This window comes from Cyanistes caeruleus, chromosome 6, assembly GCF_971803275.1.
Source record: "Cyanistes caeruleus chromosome 6, bCyaCae1.hap1.1, whole genome shotgun sequence".
NCBI classification, from domain to species: Eukaryota; Metazoa; Chordata; class Aves; order Passeriformes; family Paridae; genus Cyanistes; species Cyanistes caeruleus.
In genome coordinates, this window is record NC_141706.1 from 48,920,230 (window position 1) to 48,930,522 (window position 10,293).

Genomic DNA, 10,293 nt, shown 5'->3' on the forward strand with positions numbered 1-10,293 from the left:
CATCACAGCTGCAGCCCTTATACTCCCTGCCAATGAGTTGTTCAAGGCTTCATTCAACAAATCTCTCCTCAACTTGACCCAGTCAGCCTTCCTGCAAGCAGCGGTTGAACTAGATGACCTCTGGAGGTCACTTCTAACCAAATTTATTTTATATCTAAAGCTCTGTGTGTGGGGTTAAGTGAACTGGAGGAACAAGAGGAAAAATACAATGGGGAAACAGATTTTTTTTTTTCTGAATTAATTAATAACCTTCCAAAACAAAAAAAATAGATAATACTGCAGACTTAGTAACTACTGAGTTAGTTCTGATTAATTTATTATATTCTGTAGTCTAAAGGTGTGGTAAATTTATTGCTGCCTTTCCATTTATGTGTGCAGCAGCCATAAAATTCCCATTAATTTTCTTAATCAGTTTTGCATTTTTTTCTCTGAAGCTTTGAATAGAACCTTAGGTATTTTCACAGTGTTCTTCCTTTATTCTCTGCCAAAATGTTGTGGTCTTTTATGCAGAAGTCCAAGTGACAAGACAAGTGGTAAGGGCCCAAACTACATCCTTTGCATTTTAAGTACTCTTAAGTATGTTTTCTCAAACTATTATCTGATTTAAATTCTCAAGCGATTTTTTAAATTTGATATGTTAAGTACTGCCTAGCTTGTGTGGCATGATGTAATACTGGATATTCTCTAGTTAAGAGAATGGAAGTGAGGGAGTTAAGTTAGGAATACTTTAGTGATATGTATTCTTTATGATTATTTCTCATACTCTCTTTCTTGTCTTCTGTCTCTGTAGTTTGATCATACAACTATCTGTGTTGTACCAACATTACCTTTTACTTTGATTGTAGAAACTTCCTTGTATTTTTTTTTAATGAAAAACTGCACATGTGGGAGAGGTATGAAGCTTGGTAGATTTTGAAGAGGAATTTCCCAAGAGTTCTCCTTGCACAATGTTCTCATAAAGTTTTTTCAGCTTGCTTCAGAAAAATTAAAAGCAGAAAGCTTCACACACCTTTCAGGGAAGATTTCTGTTCTAAAATACTTTGTCACAGATTTTTCTGGCAAAAAGTTATACAATTACTTTTTTTTTTTAATTAGTGTACAAAATATATAGTTTTAAGCAGACTAATTTTCATAACTTTTTAATGATTTAAAAAAAGACTATTTTGTATAAAGCGTTTGCACACTAATTTCTGAGAAAACAATTAGAAGCAAAATAATACTTTTATATCTCCAGTGTTCATGGCAGTTGAAGTGTTATGATTCTAGCGAGGTCTATATGCAAAGTAAGAGACACAATACAGATGTTATTTAAGCAACCTAAGGGAGAAAAGGTGAAAATTGTCATAATTAATATTACCTGGTCTGTAAAATTAAGTGCCCAGTCACAGGGAATGACAGAGAGAGAAGGAGTGATGAAGAAAGGAGACTCTTCCACTATATGTTAGAAAAGAGATTGTTGCCAAGGCTTTTGTGAAGACTCCAAGAGGAACAAGAAGGATGTAGCTTGAAGAGCTGTCACCCAGTCTAGACCAGTAACAAATTGTGGAGGTTAGGCAACACTGTGAACTACCGGCATTTGCATAAACAGAAATACAGATAGCCCAGGCTTGTTTTTCCTCTCCAAATGGTAAGGGTTGAAGCTCATTAGTGAAAACATCAGCCCTTGCTTTCTAGCTTCCCAAATACACCAGCATTCACATATCTCTGCAGTATCAGTGTGAGCTCAAATATCCATATCTACCCTCACCCATTATTTGGGGCCTCCCCTACTTACCAGGAGAGTCTGGCTTGATCTTCAGTACATAACAGATGCACACACTCATGCACTGTTCTCACAAGCATGCTTGCTCAAGTGTTAGATCTCCCACTGGGTGGTGATCCAATGTCCATGCACACACACTCTGTCTCTTACATAGCTGCTGACCCAGAGCTGGAGTCTTTCCAGATATAGATCTTCTGTTTCATGGCTACTCCAGTGTAAGATTGGCTAGAAAAGTATATGTAGGTGTACACATGGATGTGCACATACACAGGTGTATGCACACTTAAATTCTCTAGGGAAATAGTCTGGTGTCTTCAACCACTGGCACTTAAACACATGGGCCCTGTGAGGCACAGTCCTTGCTCCAGTTGCTGATGTTTAGATCCCACCAATACACACCCTATTCCTAGTGGGGAATGATCCCTTCCCCTGTTGCTGGCACTCAGATCTCAATTGTATTCTAGGCTCTCTATTGTCACCTGGATCTACAACCTGGTGACCTGTGTGTTCGCCAGCTGCTGGCAATTGGACATTGTAGCACTCATGTAGGATAGAGTGAGGTTACAAAGGCAAAGTCAGTAATAGAATTTATTAAGTAGAGAGCACGCACTGTGTCGATCATGGGGATCAGATATGTATCCTATGTTTGCTCCTCTGCTATCCATCCATATCTCTAACTTTCCTTACATTTTTCACTTCCCCTAATGAATCTGTATTTTTTTCATAACCTTCACAAGTGCTTTTTTCTTTTTCATGACTTTGGTACACTCTCACAAAGACTTTCAAATATGCCATCATACTCATGAAGTCTTGATTTCTTCTCTGTTTCCCTTCTCTGCTCCCTCCTCCCCTTTGCCCTTTCCTATGTCTAAGTAGTTCCTTCTAACAGCCCATCAATCAACGACTGAAAAGTTCTGGTCTTTGTCTACCTTATTACCTGCTCATTAGTGCTAGTGTATTCATTTCCTTTATTGCTTTATTGTTTTCCTTGTTAATCATTACTTTTATTACACTGAATGGTCCTTAACTAGAGAGCTTAATGAACCAGATGCTCTCACAGTCTATGTATTCTTACAGTGGCATAGAGGAAAAATGCTCTTGTTTATTTAAGGTCCTGGAATCATGCTGCTTTTTGTATTGGTTCTGGTTTTACCTCTGTTATTGAATTATTGCTATTGCTTGCTTTTTTCTGTTAATTTTCTCAAGGGAAGAGCTCCAGTTATCTTCAATGAGATTTCCTGTAGGATTTAACAAAACCTGAGTATTACATGCTCACCACGATTGTAATGTTAGAGTCCCAGAGGCATGACTGAGTTGCTTATATAGATTTCTTCTGTGTACAAATTGTGCTGAGAGCTTCAGTTTGTGCCTAGTGTGGGAAACCTCCAGCAAGTACAGTTGGTGTGCTTGTATTAAAAATAATGATATCCAGTTGTCTGTGTGCTCGAGATGCACTCAGATGACAATGAATAGCAAGACTAACGAGTTTGCAGGTATTACAGCAAAACAAATCCTAGCCTACTCTGGAGATAAAGTATAGTGACATCAGGCTAACCTGTGTACAAGTCTGGTGAAAACATAGTATTCATGATTTAAAACCCATTTGTAATATTGTTCTAAGGCTGTGTAGAATCTGTAGAATTGTATTCAAGCCCATAATTTTCAAAAACTGGACAAAATGAAGAAAAGAAGGAATAGTCTAACTGTTAAGTATCTACAAATGGAAATCACAGATGAGGGTGTGCTCCCTTTCTGTACTAATGAACAGAATCACAGAATTGTTAGTGTTGGAAAGGACCTTTGGAGATCATCTAGCCCAACCTACCTGTAGGGTCACCTAAAACAGGTGATACAGGAACTTGTCCAGGTGGGTTTTGGGTATCTCCAGAGAGGGAGACCTCCCTGGGCAGCCTGTGCCATTGCCCTGCCACACTCATTGTAAAGTTCTTCCTCATGTTGAGGTGGAACTTACTGTATTTTAGTTTATGGCCATTGCTCCTTGCAATTGCTGGGCAATCACTGAAAAGAGTCTGGCACCATCCTCTTGACACCCATGTTTGAGATATTAATATGCATTTGTCCAGGCTATTGATAAACAAGTTGAAATGTATGGACACATGTGAATTTTTATATATTAGTGGTTTTTTCACATGATTTCCAGAGAAGTGTCTTATGAATTGCAGTGCAGGTAAAATGAAACCATACACTGCCTGCAAGCTAAAATTTTCATATATGTTGCACTTCAGTTGCAGTTATGGATTTAGCAGTGGCAGTTATTTTAGCGGCAGTTTATAGAGTAGCCTGAATTACTTAAAAGTAAGAAAACCTCAACGGGACTGAAAGCTTTCAAGGGAAAATAGGACAAGATAACAAGTACAGCATGGAAATGGTTCAAGAGTAAGTGGGACCTGGTTTTGATGTTTTTCTTCCCACTTGTGAGCCCTTTTCTTGAAAGTTTTTGTGCAGACTGCAGGCTCAAGACCAAAGCCAGAGCTCTGCTCAGTGATCAGGCAACGAGCAGGATATTTATTATAGTAACAGGGCTGGGTATAAACTGGGAGACATCTCCAGAGCTGTAATTTCAGGAGGTACACAATGGAAGATGAAGAAAAGTGCATCTCTGAAAACATCACATTTTGCTATGTTAACTATCCCCTAGCTTTCTGTGAATTCTTAGGTATCTAATTTATGTTTATAATATGCCAACACTGTTATTTCTTGGGCTTTTTCAGAGTTAGCACTTAAATACGGGTAGTTAGTATTCGTAATGGTTTGCTCAGAAAATTTGAGTCATTAATGTGGAAAAAACCAGAAAACCATCACAAGGTTTAGACTATCAATCATAAATAAACAATTTTGGCATTCATGCAGAGTGTCATTTATTCAGTAAAATGGTTAACAAACACTTGAAAATAACGAACATGCTTGTGGGATTTTTTTTTTAGGTTATTTGGGAACAGAGAATGGTAAAAATGGTTAACTGTATCTATTTAGAAACAGGTATGTAGAAATAATTTACATATAAAATAACCTAATACTTGATATTAGACTATTCAGAATAGATGTCAGTGAGACTCTATGAAGGACATCATCAGAGAACTAATTCAGGGTATAAAAAATGGGACTAATAGAAAGCCAGGACTGAAGTGTATAAGTTGGGCTCTGTTCCTCAGGAATGGAACAGAATCTTGTCACCAAATTATATTGTCACAATTATTCACATGAAGTTTCCACTGCTGTCAGTTTCATTGTGTTTCTCATGTCTAGCCCCTGCTGCACTAACAGTAGTCTAGTGATCAGATGTCTAGAGAGAGAATAATGGAAAAGTATCAAAACTATTTTATTTTGAAAATATTTGCTTTGGTGAAAAAGCTGTTTCCTCTAATGCTTTGTCTGCCTCTGTTTATGGTTTAACTGTAATTAAAAGTGTAAGCTACAAAGTGAGATGACTGAAAGAATGTCTGTAAGACTGTAAGAAAATTCTGTAAGAATGGCTGGAAAATAAATTGGAATTAACTTTTCTTATTACTATGTGTCTCATAAGTTTTGTGCTTTGTTAAAGGACACACAAATGTCAGAGATGGCTTCAGAGTTATGGCACTTGGGTTCAGGTATTGCTAGTCAGATGTGATTTAAGGCAGGTTATTCATTTACTGCACCATGAATATGAGCTTTCCAATGGATTGCTCAGGGCAAGCATCCATCAGTTCATGCCATGGAAGGACAAATGATTCTTACATTGGGAAGAAGTACAAACTGCACTTCAGATTTTTTTTTTTCCTTTGGTATGATTGTGAGTTTTAGATGTTTGGCATACCAGTCTTTTTTGACTTCTTTACATTCCCTCAGGATGCTGGTGACCAGCTTACTTCTATTGTGACCTTTATTGTGTGAAAAAAACACTAATAGATAAAAATTCACATGTGCGTACATTTCAACTAGTTTATCAATAGCCTGGACAAATGCTTAGCTGATCTGTAAGCCACAGCATACAAACAGTTGCTCACGTTGCAAACTTCAGTACACTCAGCTATAAACAGACTAGATTAGAGATCCAACTATCCATTTGTTGTGCAGGAGGAGTTCAGGCTTAAGAATAATTTTGGGTTGAGCAGAAAGCTGTCTGTACTACTTCTGCTGCCATGCATGTCACATTCGATTTAGCAATTGGGCGTTGTTCCTCAACAGTGCCCGTTCTAAACACTGAAGTAAAATAAAAATGTAAAGAAACGCGCTTGCGATGTAGATTAGATTTGTCCTGAATTGTATGTGGGTCCTCTCTACTGTAGTTTCCTGCTGGGTACTAACTCAGATACTTCAGAGCTTCTGAAAGCTGACAGCTGTGCGCTGCAGACAGTATTTGGAGGTTGTTGTTATCCAGGATGGTATATTAGACGTACACGTGTGTGTATGTTCCATGGACACGCGTACCTGCAGCGTGTGCGTTCCTCGGGCCCGGTTGTGACCTTGGCCCGTAGCGCGGGGTCCCCGCCCGCTGCCCGCGGCGCCTGCGCGAGCCGCCAGGTGTCGCTGCGGCGCCAGGCTGGGGCCGGGAGAGGCCGCACGGGCCGCGGAGCGGGGTGCGCAGGGCAGGGGGAAAGAGAGGCTCTGCAGGTCATCTCCGGCGTTTTCCCTGCCGCTTACACCTATGGATTGGGTCTGCTTTGGAGTGTCTGTAAACGCCTTGAACGCTGCTGCGAGGCCGCTGCTACTGACTCTGCCAAGGGACGTGGTGGCCAGCGACAGGGCGAGGGCAAGAAGCGTCAGCAGAAACACAGGAGGCTCTGTCTTAACTTGAGGAAAAGCTCCTTTGATGGCAGGGCAACTGAGCACTGAACAGGCTAGCCAGGGAGCCTGGGGAATCTGCTCTCAACAGCCGCCTGGATGCGATGCTGGCAGCCTGCTTTGGGTGAACCTGCTTTAGCAAAGGGCTTGGACGACATGGTCTCTAAAGATCCCTTCCAACCCCATTCTGTCAATTCTGTGAAAATAACAGGCAAAGCTTTTCTGGTTCAAAGTCCACTTTTTGAGAAGTCTTGCCTTAATCTCTCAAGACTTACATAGCTCAACTGTGAAATGGCATTAGTAATGCATCCCTTCTCTACTGAAAAAGAACTTGCTTGTGGAGTGATATTCTGGTATTTTAATAATAAACCTATTTAAATCTTTGGGTAAAAACCTCAAAGAAAGCAAATGCAAGGAAAAATTGACTTCAGTACAGTAAACAGCATGTGGCATCATTGTGCATAACCTGCCTCACCGAGTTGTAGAATAATAGCTGATTTTTTCATCTTGAAAACAAGTGTTCAAAGGCTGAGACATTTTAATCTCTAAACGTGTTTGAAGTATGTGTATCCAAAAACATGAGGAACAGTTTATGTTTCTATCCTTTTCTTTTTACTTCTACTTTTACTTTGGTGTTTTTTACTTGTGAGGGTTTTTTTTTCAGCTTGTTTGTTGTGTTTAGTTTTTAGGTTTTTTGTTTGTTTTATCTAAATGGGACTGACTAGGTAACTATGTTTTCACTTTTAAATTCTAAGCAATTTATAACTCAAAAACAATTTCGTATTGAAAAAGCACACTTTTCTGATTTGAGATTGAAAGATGAATGGTGTAATTTTTATGTAACACATTCCAGAAAACTGTTGCTAAGTCTTCTTGTCTGATTTAAAGCTGGTCTCTCTGTATTGCTGGTGATGTAGCTGAAGCTTGGTACTACAAGTGCATCCAGTTCCAGTTTTGTAATGATTAGTGTTTGTTTTTATCCCAAATTTTATATCTTTGTTTCTTTTTGTTATATTGACTGCTGAAGTGAACCAGCATGTTATGAGGGCAGAAATAGATCAGCATTTAATATATACTGTACTTGCTGATGAAAACTTGCTAGTGTAGAGGATTGGCAAAAGACACTGAGACTTTAAAGAGAATAAATAAAATTGATACCAAGATAGCTCTGTTATTTTATATATATTTTCTAGGATATTTTATTGTGTGGAACAATAAGGTAGAGATATGGGTATCTTCTTCGGGGCTCAGGAGGAGGAGCAGTTCAAAGGTCAGATTTTTTCTGTGCATGAGTATTGCAATCAGGTATTTCAAATAAAGCAAAATAGGATTGGGGACAGCCCTAGATATTTAAAGGTGTATGGTTAAGTGGCTGCAAGTGCTGCTTTGCAGACGTCCTACACCTTTCTGGACTAGAGTCGTTTGAGTTTGTTTCCTCTACCATGCTGAAAGTTTGTGACTGAAAAGCAGTGTAGCCTGCTGATTCCTTTCTTTAAAGTCAAATTTCCCCAAAGTTCATGGAGAAACAATTAGGCTACAGAATTTGTTAATGAACTGAGTCTTGACTTCATGCTTAGACTAAGGAGTGGCTTTTCTTCTGTGGTGTGACTAACTACCCATATGCGCAACAACTGTGTTCCAGGGCTCAGTATTAGGAGCTAATGAAGAGCTTCTTTAGATCAGAAGCCTCTAGCCCTCCTTTCAGTTGGACCTACAGACCACAAAGCTATTAGATTTATAATCAGACACTAGTAAAACTTCTGGACAGATATCCATTTCTTCCTAATGATATCCATGGTCTTATCATAGTGATCATAATTCCCAAAAATTAACTCCTGTTATTCTTAGCTTAGTCAATGCACAAGTTCCTAAAACACTGTCTTGACATTCAAAGATCTTGAACTCCTTCAGTTCTCAATGTGAATACAGTAATTTGAATATAGGAGACCTAATTTGAAAATGTCAGTTATGTCAATTACCCCATCTGTAAAATTAGAAATATTAATTAGGTTAAGATTAGTATATTTGAAAGAGACTTGTAATCCTTGAGTAATCTCTTGGAAATACAAGTATTCTAAAACCTCTCATGCATTAAATATCTTTTTATAGCTTTAGAAAAGTAGATGTTGCAGTCAAACATTTTTCTCCCTTCTTGCTAATGTGTTTATTTGTACTTTTGAATAAGAAAGAAATAAATAACAAACATTTTGACTCAGTTTATGTGAATTACAACTCATTGTATAATTTCTATTGGGACTGCTAAAAATCTTGAGTTTAATATGAAAATAGCGAGACAGGTTTTCCAGGACAGAAAGCACCATGTTAGAAAGCACTAGAAAGTGATGATTAGCACTGTGCCAGTGAAATCATGTGCCCTAGAGGTTTAGTAATGGGTTTAATCCTACAAGAACTGAATTATTTTGATGTTCTGAAACAAATTTTGAACTCTCTGAATTCTTATGTGATGTGAATAGCGTCCCAGAAATGCATAGTATCACTCGTACCTAAAACCAAAGTGTAGTGAATGCTTTACTGGGTCAGATTTTATGAAAAGAAGCTCATTATGAGGAAAAATTTATTAGGCCAGAAGCAAGTACAGAGTACAGTCCTCTCTTTTTTTTTCCCCCCCTAGATCAGGGAGTACATGTTGTCTAATGACTGATAACCTTCTAATTCTGGGATAGTACAATCTTTCTTTAACTGTTCCAGATGTCTTCTTTTAATCTTCGGCTACTTGATGTATCTTTTATTTCATCTATTCTCCATTGCCAAATTACAGCAAATATTTTTTTTTCTGTTTCAGCACCTAGGATTTGACTGATGTTTAAACCTTGTTTTGTATTTTGTACCTTTACTTTTGTATGTCTTACAGAAAGCAGAGAAATATGATGTTATGAAGCAATATGTCCAGTTTTATTAGGGAACATTGGGCCTAACACTGACTTTTAATATATGTACATTTGTACTATCCCAAAGAAGCACAGTCTTCATGGAAAATGGATGTATTTCCATTGAGATTAATTGTGAGGAAAAACCCATTTCTATTCCCTCAGTTTCCTATAATCCCAGAGGATACCCCCAAACGGTTTTATTTTTTGTAACGTAAGTACTTCAACAGCTTAATATGAATAAACAGTGTATGCATGTGAAATACAGTGAATGTATATAAAATTACCTGCCTGATATGTGATATTACCATGCCATAATTCTGGGAGCTGTATGAGGTCTGTAATCAAGTTACATTTAGAAAAGTAGCTGTATGATTCTCTTGCACTTATGCCTGCCTTCTGAAAAGATAAATCTCAGATTTACAGAAGAAATGTTTTATGTGTATTCTGGTTGAGCTTTTATGAGACGCTATATCAGCAAACAAGAAATTGAATTTCAAAGGATAGAGGAAAGGGACAGAGCAGATATAACAAAAAGGACTAATTCTACCTGTCTTGTCTCTCAGATTGTATACTAAATTCTCTTTTTCTCTGTGTGCTTTAAAGCAGAGCTTCAGAAATAAATAAAAAAATGACTAACCTTGCAATAAAATCCTATGGTGACATGTTCTTCACATCCATTGTGAAGTGTACAGAAAGAGCAGGGGTTTTTATGCTAAGGCTTGGGACAAATAACCCCAGACATATAGATGTTGAGATGGAACTTTTCAGAAGTTTTAGTTCTGTATAAAGGAATTTAGCATATGCAGCTAAGCTGGAGCAATAGAAATGCCAGCTGACTTGCCTGAGTGTTCACAG